The sequence below is a fragment of the Pan troglodytes genome, chromosome 10, assembly GCF_028858775.2.
Source record: "Pan troglodytes isolate AG18354 chromosome 10, NHGRI_mPanTro3-v2.0_pri, whole genome shotgun sequence".
In the NCBI taxonomy this organism is placed as follows: Eukaryota; Metazoa; Chordata; class Mammalia; order Primates; family Hominidae; genus Pan; species Pan troglodytes.
The window spans coordinates 107,015,224-107,025,984 of record NC_072408.2 but is presented as its reverse complement, the minus strand read 5'-3'; positions in this window follow the sequence as shown (position 1 = coordinate 107,025,984).

Below are 10,761 nucleotides of genomic sequence, written 5' to 3'. Positions count from 1 at the left end.
CAGGCTCTTGGCCTTATGAGCACAGGACTGTTCCTCAGACCCCCAGAGCTGCTAACAGCTGGAGCTGCCCCCGGAGATGTTCTCAGAGCTTTGTCGACTCAGCTTTTGCCAATTCAAGCAGGATCTGATTCCCATGTTCTCTCGGGCTCCTCTGTCCTGTCTGTAAGTGGGTGCAGACAGCCTGTTTCCCCGAAGGAAGCCAGCCAGGGTTGCAGTCCTACTCAGGCTTACTTTGCGCCTGTATAAACATGGGAATGACCCCGGTGGAAGACCTTTGCCAAAGGTAGAGGCTCTTCCTCAGTGTATACATGGACTGTCCCCATGTCAGGTGAATTTCCTGTAGGATATTTATTAACAAAGAAAATAGAGCGTCATGTTTCAGATTTTTCTCAGATGACTGTAAAGCCCTATATGGGTTACAGGGCATACTGTCAGGAGCATGGCTTTAGACTTGGATGGGCTTGAACTTGAAGCAGGAGCCTGCTGCTCACATGTACTGGACAAGTTATACCACGTCCCAGTTCCTCTTTGGTCTTCTCATTCCTCATCTTCAATGGGAATCTTACCTTCCTCATTAGTGGCTGTGAGGATTCTGGAGAATGTTATGGAAATAGCTGGCACATTTTCCATAGTGGTATGGAAAATAGTAGGCACTACATGGCATATGAAACATCAAGCAGTGTTTTTGGCCAACTATGTAGTATATTCATATAATGGCATATTATGTGGTAGTAAACAAAGGAACTAGAGCTATAGGTGTCAATGTGGATTACTCTCACAAACATAAAATTGAGCAAGAAATAAGTTACAGACTGATTCTGTTCAGAATGATACCATTTATAGAAAGGTTAAGAAGATCATGTAAAATAGTGCTACAGATCACAAGGATATATACTGTGTCAGGAGGGGAAGAGATGCAAGGGGGTGATGAGCTCTGGTTTCTAGGTGGTGGTTGCCTCTGATGGGAAGAGGGGGGATGTGATTGGGAATGGCTGCCTTGGGGCTGGTGCCTTGTGGCTTCCACTGTTGTTTTGCAGTGTTTTATTTCTTGGACTGGGTGGTGGGTGCATCAGTGTTTGTTGTGTTATGCCATCCATCTTTTTTTTTTTTTTTTTTTGAGACAAGAGTTTTGCTCCTGTTGCCTAGACTGGAGCGCAATGGCGCTCTATCAGCTCACTGCAACCTCCGCCTCCCGGGTTCAAGTGATTCTCCTGCCTCAACCTCCCAAGTAAGTGGGATTACAGGCATGCGCCATCACGCCTGGCTAATGTTGTATCTTTAGTAGACACGGGGTTTCACCATGGTGATCAGGCTGGTCTCAAACTCCTGACCTCTGGTGATCCACCCGCCTCGGCCTCCCAAAGTGCTCAGATTACAGGCACGAGCCACTGTGCCTGGCCGCTATCCATCTTGTTGTAGGTTCAGAGTATTTCTTTTTTTTTTAAGAAAAGGAAATATTTTCCTTTGGGTTACTGACAATGGAGGAATATTTTGACATGTAAAATTAAATTGGTCACAGAGTAAGATAATACCTGAGGCCTCGAGTGTTGGCTATTTACAACAATGGAAATGGAAACAGGCAAGGCTTTCCAAAAGAAGGGATCAGGGTTTTAGAGTAGGGGTGTTTTTTGTTTGTTTGTTTGTTTTGAGACATTGTTTCGCTCTTGTTGCCCAGGCTGGAGTGCAATGGTGCGATCTCAGCTCACCACAACCTCCGCCTCCCAGGTTCAAGCAATTCTCTTGCCTCAGCCTCCCGAGTAGCTGGGATTACAGGTGTACGCCATCACACCCAGTTAATTTTTGTATTTTTAGTAGAGACGGGGTTTCTCCATGTTGGTCAGGCTGGTCTCGAACTCCCAACCTCAGGTGATCCACCTGTCTTGGCCTCCCAAAGTGCTGAGATTACAGGCGTGAGCCACTGTGCCCGGCCAGGGGTGTGTTTTAAGAAAGATAAATTTCATTGTACCATTATTTCTTTTGAGCTCTAGAAGTAAAAACTTTATGGTGGTAAATAAGGAAATTACCGATTTATCTTCCTTTTCATCTTTCAGATCCAAGAACTGATTCCCATAAGCCTTAATGTTTCACTTTAGGGCTGTCCAGCCATAGAGGAGACCCTGATTTCTAAGGATTTTTAAGTTAGGTTTTAGCCCTGCTCAGACTTCAGCTAGTTGTGTATAATTTTACAAATACCATTTCTTTTCACAGAGGGTTAAAAAGTAAAGAAAAATCAGCAATGTTCTTATTATAGTATTATATATTTTTCTTATTTTAAAGCATCTTTGAGCCTTCTCTGGAGAAGCTGTGGTTTTGTTGGGCTTTTCCAAAATGTTTTACTATGTGAGTCTTAAAGCTGATACAAGAATTTCTTGGTAAACTCCTCTATTCCAAAACTTAGGGATCTGATCTGGTGCCTTATTTTACAGATGCGGTAATAGAGGCTGGAGAGGGTATGTAATTTTGCTGATGTCATGAAGCTAGACTCAGACCCTCTCTGAAAGTAGAGGCTCCAGGAACAGTGAGTGTCCAAAATGTGGAATATCTAATTGTATTGTCCGGTCTGACAAGTCTACTTTTTTTGACTTTGGATATTAATTGTTTTGGATCAGATAAGGTATAGTAGTCTTTCCTTTTACTGTATTTGATAGCTGTCCTTTTTGGACAGTGAGTATCACCAGGAACATTTTACTGCCCAGTTCTTTACCAGGATGCATAGTACCTTTTACTGGACATATCTGCAAACTGTTGTAAGGGCCTAGCAGAGGCTGACGCTACTGTGTGCGTATCTCTGTGTGTGTAGGGGGGCTGGAGGCTTCTCGTGGAGCTTTACTGGAATCTGAGGCACTTAGGGGAAGGAGAGCATGTGATTGACTGAGGGTGAAGTTTAAACAGCCTTGCTCTTCCGGATCTCTGCAGTCTTCGGAGCAAGAGAGTGTCATCAGACAGTCAGCAAATGATTTCCTTCCTCTGCTGCCTTCTTGTAGGTGCTTGGTGCTCAAATGGACATGTGTGTTGGTTTCCGAGCCACACGTAACAGAATAGCTATGTACACCTATTCTTAACCCACTTTTGTGGGAGTGTGCATTCCCTGTTGTTGAAATTGCTCTTAATGACAAACATGTATTGGCTTGGGTAATCAGAGTGTGTTCAGTACAAACTAGATGTGGTGAACCAGCATTCTTTGCTGTATGGTTCTCCTAAGTTGTTCTACCCTGGAGCATCTACTCAGTCTTGAAGCATTATTTAACCTTTAAGTTATGGGGGCTTAAACTTTTCAAGGCTTTCCAATTAGTAAGTTCCTTCAAGGCAAGTCCAGTATTGTGCTTGTGATACCACAATGGCATTCCATCTTCCACTGCCTTTCACACAGTCCTCATTGCACGGGAGTCCCCAACCTATTTCCTACCTGCCAGAAGGTGAGCTCCCTAAGGACTGTTTGTATCCTCAGTTCACGCAACAGTATCTGGCACAAAGGAGGCTTTCTATAGACCAGTGTTTGTGTTTGTGTTCCTGAAAAATTCATATGTTGATGCTCCAACTCCCAATGTGATGATATTTAGAAGTGGGGCCTTTGGGAGGTAATTAGGTCATGAGGGTGGAGCCTTCATGAATGGTATTAGTGCCCTTATAAACGAGACCCTGGAGAGATGATCTCCTGCTCCACCTATGAGGATACAGCGAAAAGGCATTCCTTTGCAAACCAGGAAGAGGGCCCTTGCCAGGAACCAAATTGACCAGCACCTTGATTTCGGACATTCTAGTCTCCAGAGCTAAGGAGTCAATTTGTGTTGTTTAAGCCACTCAGTCTGTGGTGTTTTTGTTATAGCAGCCTAAACTGACTAAGGTATGGTGCCCAGGTAGACACTTGTTGAATGAATGAATAGAAAATGGTTACCCAGTAAGCACTGGTTTTGGTGACGCTTTAGAACTGATCAGCCAGAACTCCCAAATGTACAGATGTATTACATGCCATTCTTGCCTCATGTCATAGAGGAGGCAGCCATTCAGTAAATGCCCACTGAATAGAACGGATATTGGGAATCCAAAAGGGGGTTATGACTCACCCTTCCCCAGAGGAGAGAGCTTACTTACAGTCAGTTCTGTATTTTCAGGTATCTTGTATTTCATGCCCATAGTCAGGACTTCGAGGACACTGTTACAGCAGGGGCAAACTTTTTATGTAAAGGGCCACATAGTATTTTGGTTTTGCACACTCTTCCATCTCTGTCACTATTCTGCTGTAGTAGTACAGAAACAACCGTAGAATGAGTATAGCTGCATTCTGATTTTTACTTATGTACTCTGAAATTTGGATCTCATGTAATTTTCACATTTCACAAAATATTCTTTTAATTGTTTTCAGCCATTTAAAAATGTTAGCTGGGCACAGCGGCTCACTCCGGTACTCCTCCCAGCACTTTGGGAGGCCAAAGTGGGAGGATCACTTGAGCCCAAGAGTTCAAGACCAACCTGGGCAACAAAGTGAGACCCCATCTCTATAAAAATTTTAAAACTGGCCAGATGTGGTAGCAAATATCTGTAGTCCCAGCTACTTGGGAGGCTAAGGCAGGATTGCTTGAGCCCAAGAGGTAGAGATTGCAGTGAGCTGTGTTCGCACCACTGTACTCCAACCTGGGTGACAAGCTGTTTTTTGTTTCAAAAAAACAAAATAGCAAAATAAAAATGTTAAAACCATTCTTGGCTTGTAGATTGTACAGAAATAGGCAGAGGCTGGAAATGACTCCAGGCTGTAGTTCACTGACTTGCGTTCTAGGAAGGCCTCGGGAGCTTCCCACTCAGTCACTCACTGTGTGTGATTAGGCACTAGGGATATGACTGGACAAGATAGTCCCTGTCCTTGTGGAGCTGTCAGTATCCAGGGAACAGATATTAATAAAATATAACAAACACCAACCAGTGCTAGGAAGTTTGAAAGGAAAGAGAGGCAGTGCATGTATAGTTCAGGATCTTGATGTGGTTTAGGGGTTGGGGAGGGCTAGGAAAGACTTTCCTGAAGAAGCGACATTCCAGCTGAGACACAAAGGACGAGTTGGTGTTGACTGGGGGGCGTGGAGAGGGGGAGTAAAGTGTTCTAGGGAGAGGAAGTGGCATAAACAGAGGCCTTTAGGTGGGGGTGCTGTTTGCATGTGGGACTCAAGGAGTGCCTGGTGGCCGCTAGGGGTGAAGGGGACATAGCCTTTGGAAGAGGCAGGGCTTGGGTCCGGGCAGGATTTTGGTCTTTGTCCTAAGAGCTATAGAGTCAGTGAAGAGTTTTAAGCAGAGTTTGACAAATCGTTTCTTTTCTTTCTTCTTCTTCTCCCAAATTGATTATCTTTGTTTATTTGGGCTGCTGTGATAAAATACCATAGACAAGGTAGCTTATGAACAACAGAAATTTATTTCTCATAGTTCTGGAGGCTGGGAAGTCCAAGATGAAGACAGCAGCAGATTTGGTGTCTGGTGGGGGCTCACTCTCTGTTTTAGAGATGATGCCTTCTAGCGGTGTTCTCACAGCAGAAGGGACAGACAAGTTCCCTCTGGGGCCTCCATCTATGTATACATATATATGTGTGTATATATCGATGTATGTATACATATATATGTATGTATGTATCTAGCTACCTAGCTAAGTGTATTTTTCTCCTGAAATCCCTTTTACCACTCTGGCCTCTTCTATAAGGACCCTGATCTCATTCCAGAGGGGTCTGCCCTCATGACTTAATCACTTCCCACAAGGCTTCACTCTTACTACTATTATCTTGGGGACTAGGTCTCAACATAGGAATTTTGTGGGGACACAGACATTCAGACCGTGGCACTGATGGTTTAGTCATGCCTAGTATTTTTATTTAACTAGGTTGGAGGATTATCTTGTTTGTGTATGAAGGGTTGAAGTATTTATATGTTATGTACTGGCAAACATTTAAAAGTAGATAAATGCAAAGCTGAACCTATTTGGAGCAGTTGCTTCTTAATTGTTTCTGAGTTGGGGGTGCTGTGATGGATGAAGCTCGCTTTGGCAGGTATGTGTGGCTGGGGCCAGCCCCACCCCGGTGGACTTCCTTTCCTGAAGGATTCCTAATGGCCCTTAGCATTGACTTCTCTCCTGCTGCACTTGCTTTGCTTGTATGCACATTGCCAGTTTCCTTCCGCCATGGAGATAACAATTTCTTGAGAAATGAAAGGAGGGGTCAGATGCATTCGGGGTGGAGGTGTACCAGCTCCCACCTCACTGAGGCATCTGATGAGGGTAGACAGGTGTCCTTGGTCAGACGCTTTTACCTTTGAGGCACTGGGGTGCAGACTTCCCACCTCCAGTCAGAACAAAATATAAACAGTAACAACCCCTTCCTCTAAAGAAAGAAAGGGACCCTGCCATTGTATCTCAGACTGGGAGAGGGAAGGGCATTTTCATTAGCAATTTTCAGTTCTGGTATTTATGTAGTGGGGTCTTAATGATATTTGATTGGGTGTTTACCTATATCGTATCAGGCTAGCCCTCAGCTGGGTTTCGTTTGCTTTCACAGAATGAATGTATTGTGGAAATGGTAAACTAGGTAGTCGTGACTAATTAGTGGCTTCTAACTAGTGTTCTGTGAAATACTCTGCCTAAAGTGCTCAGTTCAGTAAACATCCTGAGCACTCGGTTGTGTGAGACCATCTGAGGGGCAAGGAGCTGAGAGGATCCCTAGGGAGACTGTGGCTTTCATGATTGTCCAGTAGGCAGTAGCTCACCAGCCAGCACAGGGGGCCCTCAGTCGGCTAGAGATTCAGGATGGTTTTGCTCCCTGATCTAGTCTTTGAGCATCTGCTGTTGTGTCCTACTAGAGCATCACCTCCTAGGAGGAGATTTTGTCAGTATAGTTCACTACTGTGCCTTTCATGCTTAGAGGATGCCAGATGCTTATTGCCTAACCCAAGCTTTAAGCCCTCATATCCTCTTGGAGTGTGTGTGTGTGTGTGTGTGTGTAAACCTCTCCCTCTCTGGATCAGTGACAGTGTTGTTAAGGTTACAAATAAGAAATGCCTAGCACACTGCCTGACTGATTGTAAGTGCTCTGTAAATGGTGGCTACACACCCCAGGCCTGCTGGCATTGCTGCCACTGTTGCCCCTCTGACTCTTTTGAGCCAGTAGGTGAAGTGTGTCTCCACTCCCTTGGGTGGAGTGGACAGGGTGCCTTTCTCAAGGGCAGTTGTGAGGGCTGAGCTGGCCGGGAAGGTGTGCTCTTCCTTCCAGGCCTCCCTCCCATAGGTCTTCTGCGGGCCCTGCAGTTGGCCCTGCTCTGACTCTTAGTTTTTGCTTCGTTCTTGACCCACTCAGGCCTGGTAGAAAGAGTTATCTGTGAGCACAGCGGGGGTTCCCAAGAATCTATTATGGTTTTAGTGTCTAGGACTCTAAAGTCGTGACAGTGACTCGTCTCTTCAGCCCCCGTTTGCAGCAGAGGGCGCAAACCAGCTCAAAGCAGGCACCCAGATGTTTGGTGAATTGGGAGAAGTTGTTCCTGTCCAGGAGCCGTAACGTGGTATTTGTAATTTTCCTCGTTGGAAGGCATGGCTCTGTCTGCCAAGAAAGACAAGGCATGTAGTCACCATGCTGCTGCCTCACAGTGACATTTTTAAAGCCAGACCTTCTAGAGAAGGAAGCAGGAAGGAAGGCGACTTGCTTTTGGGCCCGTGGAGTTTCAGCAGTTGCGGGAAGTTGCCTGGGCTGTGTGTGTGTGTTGCTGCATTGGTGCCTGGTCTTCTTTGATAGCTCCCAGGAGCATGAGGTTGTGCTTAGCAGTTGTGTCCCATCAGTCCTCTTGGTCTCGATCAGTTCACACGCTCCCAGGGCCCCACGTATCAGAAGGGCCGCCGTTGCATAACACTGTCCATGGAAATCACTGCAGTCATGAGAGGAGCAGTGGCTTTGGCCTGTAGACTCAGAGACCTTTCACCATGACTCAGCATGGGAAGCGGAGGCTCAGAGAACTTCAGCCTGTCTTGTCCAGGGCCACCAAGGGAGCAACTGAGCCATGTCTTCTGTTATATTTAGAATTGGGGGCTGAGGAGGGGCGCCTATCTGCATTCTCTGCCGGTCCTGGGTCCACCTGTTGCAGGGACCCAATTCTAAGGGACCTGAATCAATTCAATCTACTGCCTCAGCCTTTCAGAGGCTTCTCATTGCTTTAGGCCGAAGGCTGTGCTGCTGAACATGGCCTTCAGGGTCCCATGGGGTCTGACTCCTGTCATTTCCTCTGTTGCAGGCCCACTTGACTTCTTGCAGTTCTTCAGATGTATCGTCTTCCCGACAGGCCCTGCCTCAGGCTGTCCCTTTGCAGGGCGGGCTGTCTCTTCTCTGGTTACTTCTGCTCGTTCTTCAGAGAAGCCTTCCCTGTTCCTCCCACTCCTCACTGCCGTGCTTCTCCTTCACAGCCCTTACCACTGCCTGTAGTTACTGTATTTCTTTGTGTACTCATCTGTGGTCTAGCTCCCTTGCAAGGCTGGGAGCTCCATGGGGCAGGGACCCTGTCTGTCTTGTCTCTGGTTTACCCCAGTGCCTCACACGGCCTGGTACATGGTGGGTGTCCAGCATCGACTTGAGGAAGAGTGATGAGGGAAGGCTCCAGACCCTTTCAGGGGCAGAGTTGCTCTACTGCTCCTGCTCCTGCTGCTTGGGGCTCATCATCCTCTGCCCTGCACACCCGTGGCAGGGGGGGTCTGCCCACACCCACCTGCCTTTGTGCCACACTCCCTTCCCTAGCAGGACGATGGTTCCTCTCAGCACTGTCCTTTTTGTTTGGCCTCCTGGTGAGAGGTGAAGCCAGCTGGACTTCCTGGGTCGAGTGGGGACTTGGAGAACTTTTCTGTCTAGCTAGAGGATTGTAAACACACCAGTCAGCGCTGTGTCTAGCTAAAGGATTGTAAATGCACCAATCAGCACTCTATGTCTAGCTAAAGGATTGTAAATGCACCAATCAGCACTCTGTAAAAACGCACCAATCAGTGCTCTGTGTCCAGCTAAAGGATTGTAAACACACCAATCAGTACTCTGTAAAATGGATCAATCAGCACTCTGTAAAATGGACCAATCAGCGCTCTGTAAAATGGACCAATGAGCAGGATGTGGGCGGGGACAAATGAGGGAATAAAAGCTGGCCACCCCACCCATCAGCGGCAACCTGCTCGGGTCCCCTTCCACGCTGTGGAACCTTTGTTCTTTCGCTCTTCATCATAAATCTTACTGCTGCTCACTCTTTGAGTCCGTGCCACCTTTAAGAGCTGCAACACTCACCACAAAGGTCCGCAGCTTCATTCTTGAAGTTGGCGAGACTAAGAACCCACCAGAAGGAACCAATTCTGGACACTGGGAAGGATGTTACCTTCGGACACAGTGTTGTTCACTTTTTTGACGGGGAACCAACAGCAGATAATACACCTTTGTATGTAAATGTATACTGTCAGTATGTACATAAAACTGAAAGAAAAATGTCACTGCTACATATAGTAAAGCTAAGTACTATTTTCTCTTTTAATACTAAAAAAAAATGCTTGTCCCCTCAAAATTGACTTCTTATCTTCTTAATTTGATATCCTGGCCCACAGTGGGTCACCACTCAAGTTTAGAGAAGCCCATTCTGCAGGACTGCCTGGCTGTGCAGCTGGCGCTCCCTCCCTCCCTGCTGCATTTTCCTCTCCCCCTCACTGTGGGATGGGGCTGAGGTTGTTCCCTTGGGTAAGAGGCTGTCCCTCCCTGCCTTCAGCAGTTTGAAGGGTTCTCAGGAAGACAGGCAGGCAAGGCCTGTGAGTCCTCTGCCACAGGTGCCGTAGGGTGCAGTTCAAGGCTGAACCCAGCATGTCACAGCCTCCCTGGGTGCACCAGGAAGAAATGGCTTATTCTTTGCGGTGTGGGTTTTGGGAGAGGCTAGTGATGGTTTTGCTGTGAAGACGAGTTTTGACTTAAAGGGCTTGAGCGATGGAGAGGGACTGGCCAAAGGGAAATGCAAGTTCAAGGACACCCATGCAGAGGCAAGGAAGTCAGAACAGGGTGTGTCTCACAAGTGGCATGGGTTCTCATGCCAGGTGCATAGGGTGCTTAAGGGGGTGAGGATAGAAGAGGAGCTGAGGAGGCCAGGGAGCCCAGGGTGAAGGGGTGGGGGTGTCTGCCCTTTGGGCAGTAGGGAACCAGTGGAGCTGTACCTGTCTGAAAGTTCTACAACAAGAGTATTGTTTCTTAGATGTTTGGTTTATTTGAGGCTGTGCATGTTTTATTAGGTGTTTGCTCTAATGTGTTACAATTGGAAGGATGATGTACTCATCTGTCCAGGTAAATGTCTAGAGTATTTTGGAAAGGGTCTTTCTGATGACACCCTCCCAGATCCTCAGGATCAAAAGACATCATATCAGAAGTAAATATATTCTAACTTTGGACATTAACGCTCCAAACTTGAATGCCAACTGAAGCCTGGACCACAGCAGAAAGCAGCCTCTCAAAGTCCTTGGTTTGAAGGGCAATAGCTTTTTAGAGAGTGATTGTATTAATCTGCTCTGGCTGCTGTAACAAGTTACCATAAACTTGATGGTTTAAAACAACACATATTAATTCTCTGATAGTTTGGGAGGCCAGAAGTTCAAAATCAGCTTCACTAGGCCTAAGTTCAGGTGTCGACAGGACTGGTTTCTTTGGAGGCTCCAGGGCAAAGTCGGTTCCGGGCCTCTTCCAGCTTCTGGTGGCTGCTGGCATTGCTTGGTCTATGGCTGGCTTGCTGTAATCTCTGCTT